The following is a 19,137-nucleotide window of genomic DNA, read 5'->3' on the forward strand; positions in this document are numbered from 1 at the left end:
ACAGTAGTTTCTGGGTTAGTGGTGTGGCATTACTAATTCCAGGTATTTAATTTAGAAAAATATTAACTTGGCCTTCAAAATTCATGACAATGTTTAAATGTTATAAGATGTTAAAATAAATGCTGTGGAGTTTCTTTTAATTTGCTGCGTGCTTTTTGAGCTGCCAAGATAAACATTTTAGGCATTTATCCTTGAAGATGGGGGTTAAAGGTATAATTAATCTTAAAAAGTGTTAAGTGTGCTGTGATTATTGCATAACTGCAGGAGCCAGGGCTTTAAGAACAACCCCAAATATCATGAAACTTGTGATTTGCTTGTAAGTTAAGCAACCTCATAGGCAAGAGTCTATTGCTTTTCTGTTTAATCTCAAACTTCTCAAAAGCAAATACTCATCTAACAAGCTTTTTTCTTCCCCCCCCCCAAATAATGAACCATGCCAATGAAGTTCTAAAATGGTGTTTGGATTAGCTGCTATTATATGCTCATCTCCTTGGGACAGTAATTAAAACRTACATTAATAGTCCAAGGCACATTAATCACCCAGGCACAATGTAAATTGTTTGCTGAGGGCAACAGTATATATGTCTCTATAGAAAGTTGTATGCTTGTGTGTATTTTACATAGGTACAGAAAAATTCAGTATTTCTTACATTAAATTCCATTAAATACCTGCATGGGTTTTTTATACATTTAACCTGTCCTTGTCAAGCTTTATTTATTTCTTACAAGCACATMTTACAGTGATTACACTAAAGATTAAATTGTCAGGTTATTCAAATATTACTTAATGAGTCTTTCAATTGTCTGCGAGTATATGTATGAGCAAGAACTACTGTCTCTGCAAGATTTGCGTCATCTGAGATGACTTGTTTCCCCATATGCACTGCAGCTGGGGATGGGTCTCCTGCAGCACGCTGGGCTTGGCCCCCTCTCTCAAACTGTAGGGTAGATATTTACCTAGAGACAGCCTTTGTGGAAGAGGCCCTTTTCTAGTGAAAAAGCAGAGTCATTCTTCAGCAGTAAGCTAGCATGTTATCTAGAACTGGGCTTAAGCTTGTGATGTTGATTCCACCTCTGGCATCATGAAGAGTGAGCAGTATCCTTAGTAAATCGCCAGCCTGAATTTATGATCTGTACAGTCATAAAGTGAGGTATTACCATTGACTGAAATATGCTTAGTCTTTGTACTGGAAAATGTGAAAAATCCCCAAGATGCTTGAAAAATGGTTATGTTACTCCTGTGCAAGACAGTCCATCAGATCAGGTACACTGTTATTTTACAGACTACTTTACTTGGAAGTCAAAAAGCAGGTGTCTATTTCTTTTGCTTTGGTGAAATGCTTACAACATACAGTTCAAAACAATGCTGTTACCCTGCTTTACAATGTAGATAATTTCTTTTATAGTTTGTGTCACTGTATGGAGAGCAATTTGAAATGTGTATGTATACATGCTGCTTGATCTGCTGCRTTTTCTTCAATGTTACAGTTGTAGTCTTCTGACAAAGATGGTTCTTCTGTGCAATATAATCGTGGAGCTCACACATTAAGACAGAGAAATATCTAGCACTGTGTTGATAAAAGGGCCACAAAAAGAATAAAATCCTTGTATGGAGAATTGTTTGGGAATTGCTGCCCTTGCAAAGTTAAGTTTATGAACTGAAGGATGTCTTGTGCTTTCCTGCCTACGCTTTGATACAGGACCCAATTTTTAAAGATGGATGTTTCTGTAAAACCTTGATTCTTAGACTTGCATGTCCAGATCTCTCTCTGCATTTGAGATCTAAAAGCAGTGCTCRGGAGTTCTTTCTTACAACTAACATGGATGATCCTGCCCATGAGTTACAAAAGCAGGAAAAATAAACACTTTACTTGACATTTGCTGCTTCAGTTGATACATATTTCCATGTTTATGCATGGTGAAAGATTATTCTTTTAATTATTTTTCAGCATATTAGCCAGGATGGAGTCTCCCTATAAGGCGTGAGAAATAAACAGCTGCAAAACAACGCTTTTAAACAAAAAACCTCTTCCTCATCTGAACCATCATTCAAAACACAGAATGAAAGTAACTGAAGAAACATTTTTTATGAYATCATCTGCAGGACTCCTAGAAGATTCTTTGGAAACTTATGGTAAGACAAAAAAAAACTTAATTGTAAAGTAGAAGGTGAAGTTGAGCAGAGAAGATACTGTTTGTGCATTGACCTGTCTGCTGAAATGTCTCTAGCAGCAATTCCATGTAAGAACAAAGTTTCAGTGTAATACTTTGGTACATAATGAAAAGGGAAACAACAATAACACCAATATTATTACCAGAATTAAATACATATATTTGAAGAAATAGTCTGTTAGCTATGCAGAATGGAAACCTCTATTTATGCTTTTTTTGTTTTGTGGTAATGTATGTAAAAGGATAGAAATGTTCAGCTATGAAAAACAGGTTTTAGTGCAAGTGTGAAAAGTATGAATCACTAAATAACACAGTATGTTTTGGCTTATGTAGCTCCTGAGAAGTAGCTGCACACGTTTTTTGCGCTGAACACAGTTAGTGGACTTGCTTTGTTCTTACTACCTTTGTTTTGTATTCAGTAGTGATACCCGTTATCTTAAGTTTGGTGAATGAAAATTTTCTAGTGTATTTCCTTATTGCTTTATCAGTTTAGTACAGCTAGGTGAGATGTCATCATGATACCTTTTATGTGACTGAATTCTTAATATCTCTTACACAGAGTGTTTTCAGAAGGCTAGCAATACATTCTCAGATACATAAGTCTGTTTCTCCTGCTTCAGTTTCAGGTCATATGTATAACAAAAATTCATGCCTTAAGACCTTATTGTATAAATGTGTGTGGATACAGTACTTACTACTGCAGGTGTTCACATCCATAGTAATATAGAGTCACTTTTATGAAAAATAATAGAATGCTCACTTTACATCTTAAGGAATTTGGCCAGGACCTGCAAATGATTTGTTTTTCATTTGTTTATAGTCAGATAAGTTTTTAGTTAAGACAGTCATGGACATAAGCATCCTTCCAGCCCTTGTATCTCATCTTTCTTGTTAACATCAAAGGGAATATTTGTGGTAGAAAATATTGCAGTAGGTAATAAGTGTTTGTTGGAGAATCAATAGCATGTATATCCRTGTATTTTTTTAATCTGGTTATCCCATCTCCTGTATGTCTGCATAAAGAGAAAGCATGCATACTTTTTTTTTGTAGTCATTCCAAATGCTGTTGATAAAAACAGCAGCTGTATGGTAGAACCATGTTCTGGGCACACCCTGGACCACCAGAGATAGTAAAAAAAATATACAAAGACTTACATAACGAGTTCCTCAGTTTTTTATTTTTAGAACTGTCTAGCGTAAACTAATCTTTTGCTTATAAATTTATTGCACTGCTCTGTAACCTGTACAGTCAAACTATGGTTTAAATTAAGAATAGAATAAAAGTGGAGATGAATGGGAATCCTAGTATGCTACAGTATCACTTTGTTTAACTTAAGAACGTGTGTGGATTAACTATATGCATGTGCATGCACACATGTGTATAAACACATAAAATATTCTGGATTTACTGTGTGTGAAGACAAAGGCCTGTCTGTAATGGACATTTTGATTTAGTGCGTTAGGTATCTCTTGTATTGGTACTGACACAGTTGAGATCGGCTGAGATAACAGGGCTTGAATGCCACTGGTGTGTAAGAAAGAGGGTTGCTAGCAGGGCAGTTTCTGTGAGGGCTCTTTGACTCTGTGTTTTGATTCCCCCTGCTGTTGGACCAAAATTGAAAGCCTTGGCCAGTAAGCCCATGTATTAAGTTTGTTTGGGGTTGTGAATATGCACTGGAAAGGTACTGAATGAGTTGCGAGTTTTTGGGCTTGAAAATGTTCATGTAGAATAGTGATCTCTATTGAAGTGTTGATCAGTTGGCCAGTTTTTGTTTTGGTTTATGTCTTAAATTACATGGCAGTGATGTTAAGCAGCTGGGATTTGCGTGTCCTTATATTTTACACTAAATTTAAAACATAAATAGCTCACCATAAGAATTTTGTTACATAAGAATTACCATAAGAATTTTTGTCATCTTCATATATTTATAAGGAAATTATCTATCTCAAGAACTCTAATGGCATGAAGTTTTGTGCTTACCCTCTGCAGATTGACATTCATTTGTTGAGGAAGAAAGCGAGCTAATGCTAAAATCAGATAATGCCCAATGATATTGTCATAAATAATTAAGTAAAATTGTTGTAGGCAAAGCTTGTATACTGCAAGTACTAACCTCTGGAGCAGAGGAGTAGCATTTTCTCTCTTTTTTTGTTATTTTGTTTCACAGGTTTCTTAGTAATAGTCCAGTTTATGTCCAAAATACTAACCAGTGTATCTTGGGCTAGATACTTACCATTCAATACTCTTACTATTTTCTTATTCCAATGGTTGTTCTTTTATGTATTCATTCGTAAGAGGCTTTTTGGAACAAACCTCAAAAGCCTTTTAATGCTACATAAATCTTCCTTCAAATATGCTTACACTGGATACTCTCAAGGGGAGGAGAAAATATTCTCCCATGTTTCAGGTTTCCTGGATAGGTGCARTCAACTTTCTCAGCAAACATACATCTGCATTGCTCAGGATATAAGCAGAAAGGGAAGTCAGTAAGTCAAGTCTTATCTCACCTATTATAAAGTGAGAAATGAAGTGTTTTGAAAACAGCTGCAGACACAGATTCGGATTAACTTTGCTCATTCTAATATCTCAGTTTCTGGCCCAGAGAACATGATGTTCTTAAATTCTCAAACCAGCAGGGGGGAATGCCTGACCCTGTGCTTGTTTCATTTTTGAATATTAATTTAGGTGTGTGTAGGTGAAGAAAGATATTTGGTTTTGTTTTTTTTTTCCTCTCAGCTGCAGTTTTCTTTATAATTCCACAAGAAAATGAATAATTTTGAGTCTTCATAGTGAGAGCTTTAGACCCTTCTGTGAAAAGCAGATTCCCATGTACATGAGGGATCTTAACTCAGCTGGTGAGAAACGCGCATGGAAAATGGACAGTGCAGTTACTCAGATATTAAATCCCTCTTGCAAGCCTATCATTCAAGTCTAAGTTTCTCTCCAGTCCACAGGAAATGACTGATAATCCTACTTTTTTCAGAGAAGGAATGTGTTGGCATATAAATCAGTAGGTAACATAAAGATAAGACTTATCCTGAAGTTAATTCATTTGAAAGGTATTACCTTTTCCATCCAACTCAAATGATAGCAGTAAAACAGGGAAAGTTAATTATGGGAGAAGCTAGTTGCCTCTTATTTCCATTTCTTTCAATTCTTTAGAATATTGCCAAAAGATAAATATTTTGGATGAACTTACAATGCTGAGCATCAGACTTACTGATAGGGCTACTTCAATAAAAATAGCTGTTTCTGAGAACACAGCAATCTTAGCTTTGACATCATATAAATTTGGAGGACTTCATACTTTAACTGCAACCTTTTTCTCTTTTGTGGAAAATTTTATAAAGGTCCTCTTAATATAAACCCTTGTTCATATACTCAGTTGGCTGATTGAATTTCCAAATGAAAAGTGATTATAAAATGAATGTTGTTCTGTGTAATTCAAACTTCTTTCTGACAGGTTTCAAGAATGGCCACTTGCAGGAATAAATATTGCAGTGGTCTTCAGGATGTAGTTCTCTCTGTACATTAACCTTGTGGATGAAGTCCTGTGAGGAAGAAGTGACTTAGCTGCTGCTAAATTTAAAAAACAGAATTTATTTTGAAGATTCAGGGAACAAAAGGAGGTTGTAAGGAACAGCATGAGAAGGTAAATTCCCCAAGTAACAAGGAAAACAGCGGAAAGGCAGTGATGTTACTTATTCTTTATTTTTACTAAATACTGTATTTCTAAAAATTACCAAACTGTATACCAAATATTTTTATAATCTCTCAATATTACTTTAGTACTTTTAATAACTTGTTTATATTAGTAATTAATGAAATTTAATTATTAAGAAAACTGTTTTGCCTCTATGAATTGTCATTATTGGAGGCTGAAGTGAAAGCTGTAGATACGCCGTTTTTAACAGGAGAATTTGGGGCACTTCTGCCATATATTTAATGTCCTCTATGTTCTTACTGTATGAAATGCATTAGAAATTCTTTGTTCTAACGAAAAAGAAGTTATTCTAATTTGTTGCCACAAACAAGGATGGTTTAGTTACTTAAAAACTGTTAAATATAACAGTTTTTGATACAAAATCAAAATTTTACCTTAAATGTGATATTACAAAAAAATGTTGTTATTGAAGGAAATAAAATGAATAAAGAAAAATTGCAGTCATCATGTACTCTGGATACATTATCCAATGCAGCRTTTTAAGGTGTCTTAATGCTGGAGTTTTATGTTTTTATTTACTCCAGTAGCGTAAGCACTGCAGTTAGGAAGATTGTCAGTGTGTGACTATTCCTGACAGATACCACACTCTAGATCGAATTACTTGGGTGATTGCTAACATAAAATGTTTTGTATCTGTGTATGTGCTTGATGGCAAAGCATCTTCAACTTCTAGGGAAAATGGCTGTGAAAAGCGTACCTGTGAAAAGCGTAAATTAAACCCACCCTGGAGAATGAATAAATAGATCTTTGTACGTGCCTACTGCCCTGTCTCCTAAGAAGTAGCTACAATTGTAAAGACAATTATTCTGGCTTTAGCTCTGTGATAAGAGGAACGCAGCTGATAACTCCAGTGACAAGTGACTGTGGCAAAAGGCCTGGCTGTTCTTGGGAACCACGGAAAAAAAAAATTGCTACCCAATGTCCAAACTGTTAAATTGTTGTGCAGTCCATCTGCCTGGTGAGTTAGCAATAATGCATTACTCCTTGTATGGTGAAACAGCGGTAATTTTGATATACAAGACAACATATCCTACAATGTGCCAAAGAGTTAACTCTCAAGTTTTTCTGAGGAGTTCTGTGAAAAAGTAACACATGTTTTTACACTTTAATGCTGGTGTTATTACTGCAGAACACAGGCCAGGTAATTTTTTTTAAAGCTGATTTAAAACTTGCCATTGGATTTCACTGCTTCCTAAAAATATAAAGTACTGCCCTCATATAGCACTCCTGTAGCAGTGTCGGAGCAGCCCATGCGCTGTTCGAAGGTGGCCACTGACCCAGATGGCCAGGATGAGGTGTGATTAAAGACCTTACCTTACCACTCTTATTTACCATACACATGCCTCAGGGAATCTGGCTTAGAAAAGCTGCTTAAAAACTAGTCTTTATTTTTTCCTTTACTTTGGACCTTTAATAAAGAAGATTATCTCCCTTCAGTAAAGTATGGAAGGAACACTTTGGATACGTTTTTAAGAAGTAATGTTTACGTGTTGGTAGAGGCCTACCTGGACTGAGGTCATTATTTTTCTTGTCTCATGTTTTTGAAGCGTTTAGGTAGCACCGCCCTGATGTGTCTTAGTGGAGACTGGAACGGTTTTTGAGCTTGATAGCAGGCTAGGGGAAGGCATATGCCGAGGACAGTAGAGCCCTTTTACAGATGATGTCTGGTATCCTGTGATTAAATCTAAATATATGATGTACAGGATATGCCTATAATGTTTTTTAATGCGCTGTAATRGGACAGAGCTGTTTCTGATACATGTATGCTTTTGATGGAAAGTAAATTTAAGGGTATGTTGGGTATGTTATTTCTAATGTAAATCTGGAACTGTCGTGGTCACAGGCACATAGACTGTTCTGAATTCATAGGTTCATGCAGCATTACTGCTCCAGCTGCAAATACTGGTTGTAGGATAATAATGTAAAGAAAGTGCAGTGTCCCTTTCCTGTTTTCTAGATACAGTTTAGCAACTAAAAATGGAGTTAATCACTGCTGTTCGACTACTCAGCTCTCTGGGGAAAAGCTCCACAAATCATAAGTGAGTCCAGGGCTAATAAAATGGTTGACATAATGAAACGGTACATCTTTAAAACTGGTTTCGTGCAAGCTGGGATCAAATGATTTCCAGCTTTTCTGTTCTTTTTAAGTTTCAAATACCTTGAGTACTAATGGACAAGGAAATAATGTCCCCAAAATCCAGACTGAGTAAACTGTCCCCAGTAAAAAACTACTTATAAATAAGAGGATGAAAGAATAAACAATTTTAAGTGTATATTAGATTTAATTGTAACAGCTGTGTGATATATTTTGCACAGGCTCGGGGATGAGGCCCTGGGACTGACACAAGTTGCACTGAGTATTCACTGGGTTTGAAATTTATCCTGTTCAGATGCTGTCATGAAATGACTGGCATCACAGCAATCAAGACAAGTATATAAGTGGGCAAGGAATGAAAAATGGTGGTGCCTCTGAAATTTGGTAGACCCTTCTCACCATTACTGCTACAGTTCTGTTGTACATGTTGCAACTAGTTTCTATAACAGAGAATGAAAGATTGGCCATGTATTCCACTTGGTAATAAGGCCTGTTATATTTGGTTTTCTGTGTTTTCTAAGCCTGGAGTTTTCATGTGTCCGCTTCTTTTTTGATTAGGTAATAAATGAATGAATAAATCTGACTGTAAGATTTCTCTGCCTTTGAATTGCAATAAGGAGTTTTTGAAAAAGCATAAACCTCCTAATTTTTACCCTCAAGAGGAAATGTCTGATTTTAAGTTTGTCTTTGATCAGGTCTCATCAATGCGATTACAGTCTTTCAAACAATCGAGCCTGCAGTTGATTAGAGATTGGTTGGTAGGGCAAGACTGGAACCTTTCTTTTACCTTATTTTTAGCAACAGGTATTTTAGAATTTAACATTACAGTTGAGAAGGGAACTGGGCCCAAATTTCAGCCCTTAAAATTTGCTCTCTGTTATTCATGCTTCCAAGAGAGCTGCTGGAGGACTGAGTTCCTGCACCTTTGCTCTCCTGAGGAAGGAACAGTTGGATGTGAGGCACTGCTTGTTGCTTTGGCTGAATGATATTTTTCTATGGCTAAGTCAAATTAAGCGTATGGTAACCTCTCAACAAAATTACAGTTCTCAGATTTTTGTTCACAGTATTTCCATTTATCCTCCTAAGGTAAATGAAGCAATATGCTTACTTTTCTGAAATGTAGCATTGTCTAGCTCATGTTCTTGATCTAAGAGCGCTGTGCTTGTTTTACTGTGTCACTCGTTCTGGGGGTTATGACGCGTGAGCCATTTTGAAGTGCTGCATGTCGTGTGAGTATGAAGGACTGTTTTCACATATGAAAGAGACGTGGCTCGCCCAGGAGCACTTTGACACAGTGTCTGAGGCAGGTGCACACTTGGCGGTGATTCAGGAAGGCTTCTCGATGGGAAGAAGGGAGGCATTTGGCACCTGTGAAGCAGCTCATCCCTGCAGAAGGGATTGCGGGGGAGCTCCCTTCCTGCAGATTTTAGCATCTATCCAGAGCAGAGCCTCTGCCTATTTTTCAGAGTTTAGGTACTTGATGAAAACATAATTGCCCTTCAGCTTATGGAGCTGAGAAGCTCTTAGAGGGATGAATTAATGGGGGGACAGGTTGTCTCCTGCAGAGTTGAGGAGGCATTCTGAAGGAAAGAAAATGATACTGCAACGTGAATTGTTAGGTCTAAGCAGTGCTTCCAGAAATTTTCCAGCAAGAATGTTTATCTGCATTTGGGACTGGCTGACTGATGCTGTCACTTCTTAGAAAACTACCTGTTAGCAAATGTTGTAGTTTTCTTAAATGTGATCATTAGAAGTCTAGGAAATGCAACGTGGTATTTTACTTAAGGAGGAGAGAGGCACGGAGGGGTATTTTAGAAGATTTGGAGGTGTGTGCCAAGCTTGTCAGAACAACCTCCTGTCACTGTGGCTGTGAGAGTGCAGTTTGTCAGTTTGAAAATTTGAAAATATTATTCTCATTGCATCTGAATGAAATATCCATGTATCGTATGTATTAAATCTCTACAAATACCAGTAGTGAAGTGGCTGTAAAAATAAAGACTCCTTGTGTTATTACCTAGCATATGGTGCATGGGAACATGGTTAGCATCAGGCAGGCTGAGAGAAACCCACAGCAGGAAAAAAAATCTGATACAGGCAAACAAAGTAGCACCTAGAAACCAGCACATTAATCCCCTGCAAGGAACCAGACCACTAGGAATGCTAAACTTCCAGACCAAAAAGATTTCATATGTATGTGGAAAGAAGAATCAAGACTGTGTATAAACCTGACAAAAGGAATGGCAAAATGAAAGTATAGCTTTTTTACATTTTCACAGGACAAAACGGAAGAAAACTGAGCCCAAAAAAAGAAAAAAAAAATTGCCAGGAAAGAATTCACAAACTGTGGAACCACTGAGGAAAATACACAATGAGATAGCGGAGGGATGTTTTTCTGTAAGTCCCAAAAGCAAGAAGCAAAGAAGAGAGGAGGTACTTGCAGTATGGAGTTAGAATTCTGGCATGCACATGTAACTTTAGAGACATAAAAGCTCTCCTAATTAGAGGCAGGATCATTTGTGGGACATGTGATTCCAGTTTATAGGAGGAATTGCTGAGAAAAAGACATCTAACCCTAAAGGAATGAATCAAAGAACAAGAGCAGCCAAGGGAAAGGCGCAAAGGAAGCACAGCCGCTCAGGCAACACACAAGACTGGCAACAGGACAGAGATGGACAAAGGGTGCTGCTTGGGTCCGTTCCTCCAAGCATGTGCTGAAGGAGCATGCAAAAGATAGTTAGGTCCCAGTGCTGCGTGCCGCCACTCTGATGGAAAAGCAGTTGTACATTGTTACGGAGAGCTCCCCAAAGTGTGGGGGAAGATCTACAGCAAGACTTTGGCAAATTCGTCATTTTGTAGCACGTGTCCACTGCAGAAAGTGGTCGTCCTCAATGTTTTGAACTACTGTTTGCAACAGCTTTTTGCTCTTGATCAGCAGTCATGCTGGTTGCAGTGGGAGCATGGAACTAGCAGCATTTCTGCAGTAATGGCAGTGTAGCGCTAAAAAGCAAAGGGCAGGACAAACGCAACCAGATTTTCATGAGAAGGCCGTGCCATGAGCAGTGGTGAAATGGAGGTTCTAAACAACATACAAAAGCAATATGGCATGTAGGGGCTGTAGAACTGGATGTATGAGAGTGCAGTTCAGTACTGAGCAGCAGCACTGTGCGGCACAAGGAGGCTAAGTGAAAGCAAGGTCTATTCCAGCAGAAGAGGCAGCAGGACTGTTCTGGGCATCAATGTGCATGAAGCAATGTGAAGTCAAACTGGTTTCAGTCAGCTTGGCAGTAAAGGCCAGCATTTAGGCTGCCTTTGGCTTAGCAGCCTCTGGCATAGAGAATCCACAAGTGCTCGCGTGAAAGGTACCCGGGTGTTAAAAGGAAAGTTGTGGTGACCTGCCAGCAAATTGGAGAGAGGAGGACAAATAGGAAGATAATGTTTGAAAGAAGCACCAGGATGTTCTTCTGTTTGTGTGTGACCTGAATGTTACTCCCATTTGTTGTGCTTCTGTACACAGCTCTCTAAAGAAAAGCCAATTACATTTTAGAAGAATAGAGGCTTCTCATGTTGTTATTTGTCACGTGGTACATGAAACGCTAACAGCAACCAGAAACTGTGAGTTAATCTTGTCCTTTCATCACGTATGATCATCTCATCACTAGACTGGTGACTCCTCAAAGCTGCCTGAAAATAGTTGGGCCCTAGACAACTAAACTTTTATACATCAGTACAAAAGGAGCAAAGAAGATGAGAAGGAAAAACGATGGCCTCCAGGGATACAGCTTAGTGGTTTGGGTAGTTCTACTTAAAAAGTCAGTTGTGGCTTTTATAATGAAGAACTTCAGGTTTGAATTTTCAGAATTAATAACTGTACATTTGTTTGTTTTTATTATTAACTTTCTATACCATGCACAACATTTTGGGGAGTATTGAGTCGAGCGATCCTTTGATCCAGCTTAGCTCTAAGTACATGAGCTTCCATTTCCTTAAAACTTTTAACAGATTTGGATCTCAAAGTTCCTTAATTATTTCATTGAATGCTTGTCAATTTTTGGTAGCACAGCTCATGTTTTCTAGCCCATTTCCCTTGTGAGGGTATGGGTTTCTGGCTAACATAGGGAGATCGTATAGTTCTCTTTTGTTCTGCTTGTTGACTAGTGAGAATTAGAATTGTCTTTTTATACATACGGACACAATTAAGCCACTTCAGTCTGCAGAGGGATCACTGGAAGTTCGCAATCCCTTAGCTTTCTGCTCCAATAGAAAAGAAAAATAGATTTAAAAAAAATAGTGGAGAAAGGTATGATTTTTAAGCTATTAGAGTATGCTTCATCTAGCTGCTAAAAACCTTGACTGTAACAGTTATTAAATAAAATTGCATCAGTAAAGATATTGTTAAAAGACATGGACTTTCATTAGCAACTGTCTTGAGGAAACTTTGATTTGAAGAGCTGTATGTACCATTGCTTTTTTATTTTAGGTAGTACTTGAAGGTTACTTAAACCTAGGAATATGTAGAAAGAGTAAATAAACCGTAGCAGAACAAATACACAGTTCTGAAGTGTTCTACTTGGTTCCATTATATAACTGCAATACATGTGGTTTACTCAAGAAAAAAAAAACTACACACAAAACTGAAAAGTTAATGTGAAATATTGAACCATCTTAAAGATCTGGCCAAATAATAAACATTTTTGCAAAAACATGTTATGTTTGCAAAAACTCTAGCTACTTGCCAGATAAAATTTCCATTGACTAGAATGGAAGGATGCCCGTTAATTTCAGTTAAAGCTGTTGAAGTCATGTGTTGGTCTGCATACTTTAGAAACTATGTACAACACTTCAGTTTGGAAAGGAATCTCTTCATTATTTTAAGACCTGAAAAAAATTCTGAACTTTTTTCTTACTTTCATATCTTTAATATTTGAGATAAGCCATGTCTGTAAAAATATATATATACAGTCTTCATGGAGGTTGTAAGATTTCTCCAAGTATATGTGATCTGAATTCTGAAAAAATTCTTCCTAGGCAATCAGATGTTAACAAATTAATTAGTTGTGGTATAATGCAGAATACCACATGCTGTTCTGTATCCTTGGAGATGAACTGGATATTTGCAGATTTGGTTGTAGAGTAGAAGAGCTGTAAGAGGCTGGCTAAGGCTCTAGAATGTAGTGCCCCTTAAAACACTGACAGAACTAAGAATTTTTGCTTCTGTGAGGAGGAGATGTAAGGAAAGGCTATTTTCAGGAGATTATCTCTTACTGAAGAAGTTATAGCACCGTTCTGTCTTTTCCATTCATGTTGTTAGTAGTCTCACATTCATAGTCGCTGATTTTTTTGTTATATTAGTTTCACATTAAAATACTCTATTTTCAAGAACAGCATCCTGCTGAAATTACGCATAGATATGTAGGTGTGGCAGTAGTGTTTTCAGAAGCATTAAAACACTTACGTGGTGTTCCAGCATAACATAAAAACACAAGACAGAAAAGTAAAGTAAGTCCATAAATAAATAACCAAGGGTCTGGAAGAGCAGTTGGCTCTGGAGGAAAAAGTAGAGTCAGGAAGCTGCTAAGCCTCACAAAATATTTTATATTCCCCTGGCTGACCCCAGAGCATTAACTTTCATAGCATCTTTCATGCCTGCAGTACTCCAGGGAAGCTAATGAGGGCAGTGGCACTGCCTTCTCACTACCTTAGTGGTGAAAAACCACTTACCTTACGGAGGCATTGCAGAGCTCCACTGCAGAAATGTTGCTACCACATTTTTTAAAAAAGGAAGGAGAATTTATGTGATATTTGTCTTGGTAATTGGATGACAAAAGCAGTATTTCCAGTGAGAACATCCATGAATAAATGTGAAAACTCAGATGAACTGCATCATGGGGTAGATTATGAAAAATGATGTACATTGAAATAGAACCATAAAACTACTTTCAGGAAAATACTGAAAGTTATGAAATAATTTAATTCTTAGAGAGTTTTGCCATTGCAATGTTAAATATTACTGCAAGTATTTTTATCAAGAACATCCATTACTACTAAAACAAAAATACAGCAGCAAGCCCCATTCACTTACAGAACTTGGATATCCCAAGTATGTGCCAGAAGCATATGTTATTTGTGGGTGTTCAAAAAAAAGTGATAATTCTGAAGCAGAGAATGCTTGTGGTATCCTTTCCACCGGAGAAACCAGTAGAAGTATGTTTAACTGCTCCCCTGAAACTGCAAAGTTTWAAGTCCAGGTTTTAGGGTGGGCTGTGATAAGGCACTGAACTAAACTTACCACTGATCTTCTTTTTCCATATATAGGTACTTTCTGCTTTTAAAGTAATTAAGGGTATTGACAAAATCAGAATGTGTTAATATTTAGGGTATTCAATGAAATCCTCAAAGAATATCAGAATTGTGTCCCACAAAGTAGGTATGCAAAGTATACAAAATAGAAAAGCACTGTGGATGATGAAAAAGGAATCCCTTGCAAATGTATTATCCATAGTCTACTTAACTATTTGCCTTATAGTTTGAGAATCTCAATGGGAAAAAATATTTTTATAATCTCAGGCATTTTTTGGTCCTCATACAATTTTTGATTCATATTTTGAAATTCTGTTTCGGTGGAGCTGTTGATCAGTTTTGGGTTTCTCTCACAGATTTAGGGAACTAGAGCAAATCATTTAGACTGACTCTGTCCACAATGTATTTTATGTGTTATCCCGTATGGATGATAATGATATTTCAGGAATGATTTATGTCAAGATTCTCAAATGTAACAATAATAAATTTGTTTGTATCAAAGAAACCCTAAATTACTGAAATGCAAACAAATAGCACACATGTGCTTGACCCCCTAGTGACATGCACGCACCCACAAGCCCCGCAGGAGCAATGGCAGTCCTCATCATGATTACCTTTTAACTTTCTACAACCCATCAACCTCATCTTTTTGAGGCTGAGTTGCAGCTGCATAGCCTCCATTCATATCCTATTTCCCTTCCATATACATTTAGGATATTTGACAGATACGCTTGAGTCGAGAGGGTCTCGGGTACAGAACTGAGTGTCATCCACATAGTTAAATGCCCACTGGGCGTAAACCTTGGCACTTACCTTCTGGGCATCCTGAGCAGGAGGAAAAGCAGCCGGTAATCAAGTCCTGGCAAAGAGAATAGCAAATTGTTTTTCAGGTCTTTAGAAGAGAAAAAGCAAGCCAACAATTAAAGATTTGCAGAGGAGTCTACAGTGTCTCCTGATTACTTGTGTTAAAAGCTGATAGATGTCACTCAAGCACCTAATACCCAACTGTCACTCATTCCCAGGAGAACACCAGGATAATTCTGCAACACTGTGGTCTTTCCTTCTTTGTTCTTTGATCAGCTTTGTCAACCAGAGCTGCTCGGTTCTGATGTTTGGTCATAGTCTTCTCAGTAATTTTGACCAAAAGTGGAAGTTTAGTTTGTGGCCAGTTAGTTATTTTACAGTTGTCAGCATCAAGTGACTTCTTGTGTGACAATTGCCAACAGCCTCCTCAACAGGAACCAGCAGATCTGCCTCTTCTCAGTACTTGTCTTTGCCAGGAACGGACATGGTTTTGCTCTCTGATGACTTTGAGAACAACTGAAATACCTTTATCTCTCACAAAGTTGAAAAAACCCCTCCTGACTGCTGTATAGCTTGGGGGGTTAAGTTAAATCAATTTTAATTAGAATAGTAAGGAAAAGTGAAGCTCAAAATGTCAGCTTTGTTTTCTGAGCTCTAACGCACATACTCAAAGAAGAGAGTGTAGTAATAATTGACTGCTGTGGGGAGGGAGAGACTGGTATATGATTGTTTGCTGCTTTGAAAATGTTCTGTTCATCAGACATTTGGGTGGGAGGTTGTCAGTGAAAACAGACCTTTCCCTGTACTGGAAATGCCAGGTGCTGTACTTCAGCAATATTCAGATGATGAGTTTATCTCTCTGGATCTTTGATCCTGCCATTGAATCTATCGGGGTGCAAAAATCTATCCACACAGATCTGATTTCCAGATCCTGGCCTTAATTACTTATGGTTTGGTTTTGACAAATTAATATTCTCCTTGCAACAGCCATAGTTATTATCAGAAATATAGAACTAAAACATATGTAAATACGTTGTGTATGTATATATCTATATTTTTAAGATGTTGCCTTTGTTAATGTGTTTTGATTCTTACTCAGCTGATGGACCTGACTCAAGCACCTGATACCCAGCCATCACTCATGCACTGTACTACTTTTTACGTAGGCACACTGGCCTGGATCCATATCAATTAATTTTCAGAAAAAGAGCTCYTAATGTTTATAATCTAAAAGCAGTCCTAGAACTAGAAGATGACCATCTAGCTTAATACACCCTGCAACAGGATCTTAGTGTCTTAAGTTGCAAGTGGACTGTAGTCTTTTTGTGAATATAAACCAGCCCCCTTTCTTTAATGTTTCTGGGCCCTACTCTTAAGACTAACACATCTGAAGTTAGATGATTTTCATCTGCATATAAGTAGAAGATGAATAAGTTATGAAAAAAGACCTTTTAACCAAGGACAGTAAGAATCATGAAATGACAATAAAAACAGAGTGTTATAGCAAAATCGGATGTGGGAATACCATTATCAAGCCAAGAAATGTCAAGCAGGACCAGTCTAATTTAAATGTATTCTAATAAGGCAATCTTAATAATGTCATGTGTTTTCCCTAAGTCTTTCCCCACCACCACCATTTTCACCTTATTTTTTCCAGGATTTATAAGCACAGATTAATTCAAATAAATGTGCAGCCATAATGCCTACGGACATTTTTTCAGTGCTGGAATGTTACTTTAAATTTGGATCTGGATTTATCTCTGTGTTTTTCCCTTAATAAACCTGGGCTGAAGAAATGTGCTGTGTTCAAATGGTCAGACTTAGGATATGGCAAGCTATGTAATTTTAGTCATTGCACGTTTTCATTTGAAAGTCAACTGATAATTAGCAAAAGCTTTCAGATAATATTCCTGCTTAGAATCATGTAAAACTTTTAAGTTTTAAAGTTAGAATTAGCCAGCTTTTAATCAAGCGCATTTCACTCTAAAATGTGTTCCTAATTCTCAACCAACTTGTTAAGTTTTAGATTGGTAACCCAACATGGTAACAGCTGACCATGTTTTGCACTTCATAAAAATTCAAGCAGTTGTTCTCCTAAAAGGTTGGGTAGGAGGCTATTATCTGTCACACCTCCTACATGCTTCTCAAAGCAGGAGGATGGAGTTTGTGGTTAAACCAAGGGGCTTGGGCTCGGATGGTGGGTGTTCTGCTCCCGGCTGTSCTGCAGGCTTCCTGCATGACCTTTCATGGGGCACTTGAGCTCTCTCTACTACACTTTAACCGTCTCTGAAGGCTTACAAAAGATTTCTTTRTTGATGTTTATTGGGCACTCAGACATCTCCAGGTAGAAAACTATAGAAATAGAAAGTATCATTTCTAGATGTTCCCTGTGGCCTGTAATACCTGAGAATTCATGCATGAGTTCTATTCAATGAGACAGAAACACAGCTTTTTATTTTCAGCAAGTTATAATATGTGTTAGCACCTGAGATTTCAGTTCAGTGTGTTACAGGTGTGGACCGCAGTCCAAGTCCAGCAATATTTGCTTTTCTTATTTTGCTATTGAAAAAAATAAATGGTAATGAAAGGATACTAGTGTGGAAAATAGCTTTCCAGTGCAAATCCTTTTTCATACCAGTGATCTATCTGGAAACTTAAAACCTCACAAAGCACTGTATATATATTTTTTTTAATAGAAAAGAGTATATTCACATCTTAATAAAATATATATGTGTTTTTATATAACATACAGCATTAGCATTTTTCCAGATTATCAAATAATGCCAAGGAGATTTTTTTTGGTTCAGTACAGCTATCTTGTATTTCCAGATCACATTCGTATTTAGCTAGTTCTTAAAGAATTTCCCAAGCTCTTGGAGTTGCTCATTCCGCAGTTTTGATACTCTATTGCAACCTATGTTGAAACTAACTTTTTCCTAAGCATGAAATATCTCTTGAAGGAGCCTCAATCTTCTCATGATGGAAGGTAAAAGTAAATTAAATCAGAGGACCTATTTAAGGCTCTTAATGATGAGAAGTCAGTTATGCAATGGAGAAAAATTTTGCCCTTAATAAATATAGTATTTTTTTTCCATATAGAATTAGCAAATACTACCATGGATTATATAACTGTTAGAAAACTTTTCTTGAAAGACTGTGAGCGAAGATTTAAAAATGAGTGTTAATATTGAAAAGGTCAGTGTTGGGGGGAATGTAACTTCAGACCTTGAATAGAGGCCTTCTAAAGGTTTAAAAATATTCAGTTCTTCCTAGAAATTTCACTCATATATTGTGCCTCACATTGGAATAAAAAAATGTAAGCTAGTCCTTTCATCATTTGACCTACTTTAATTTTACAAGAAAATGTTATAAACGTATACTTGCCCATTAACTGAAAGTGGTGTCTTCTGTGTTTTAATAGTTTTGCACATTAAAAAATTTGTCTGGATTTATTTTAAATGGAAAATGTGGAAATGTTATATAAACAAGAAATCTGTTTCATCTTTCAAGCTACAAATAGATTATGGCTTTTGAAAATCTGCACATTTCCTCTACAAATTAATCTTCCACTATCTTTTGCTGGTATCTTTCAAGTTCCATCAGCTTTCATCTAGAAAGCTAATGATAAAGCATCAGAATTGCACCCTTTTAAAAGAACAAAAGAAGAGTACACTTACTTTAATGAGACTACATCTCTGTATGTACGGTTTGTTATTATTTACCTAAATGCTTGTTCATTGGCATGTAGATAATTTCTTGAATACTTTATCTTCATATTACATTTTGCAACACCATCATTATACATACACCTACAAGCATTTTAAAGATTTTTCCACACAGCCGTAAAATTGCACCTTCCTCATTGAATGTAAAATCAAGTACACCTGTAATAACAAAGCGGGGTGTATTATGCATCTCTTCCTGGATGTGTAGCTGCATTGCAGTGGAGCTGTGGTGGTTTGCCTTTACAGACTCAGTGAAATTAGAGGTCATGTCCTAATGTTATGTCTTCCTGTTTAAAATTAATAGCTTGTAAATGTTTAT

At 37.0% G+C, this 19,137-nt stretch overlaps 1 protein-coding gene across 18 annotated transcripts in view; it reads left to right on the forward strand.

Moving 5' to 3' along the window:
* The window catches only part of LOC146595337 (uncharacterized), a 206,295-nt gene that overhangs the window by 123,981 nt on the left and 63,177 nt on the right, over positions 1–19,137 (forward strand). For all 18 annotated transcript variants that reach the window (XR_014895950.1, XR_014895946.1, XR_014895948.1 and 15 more), the window contains one exon: positions 1,950–2,134. The gene's annotated coding sequence lies outside the window, so the exon portion shown is untranslated. The remainder of the gene's footprint in view (positions 1–1,949; positions 2,135–19,137) is intronic.

This window comes from Rhea americana, unplaced genomic scaffold, assembly GCF_003343005.1.
Source record: "Rhea americana isolate MKP2758 unplaced genomic scaffold, rheAme1 scaffold_228, whole genome shotgun sequence".
In the NCBI taxonomy this organism is placed as follows: domain Eukaryota; kingdom Metazoa; phylum Chordata; class Aves; order Rheiformes; family Rheidae; genus Rhea; species Rhea americana.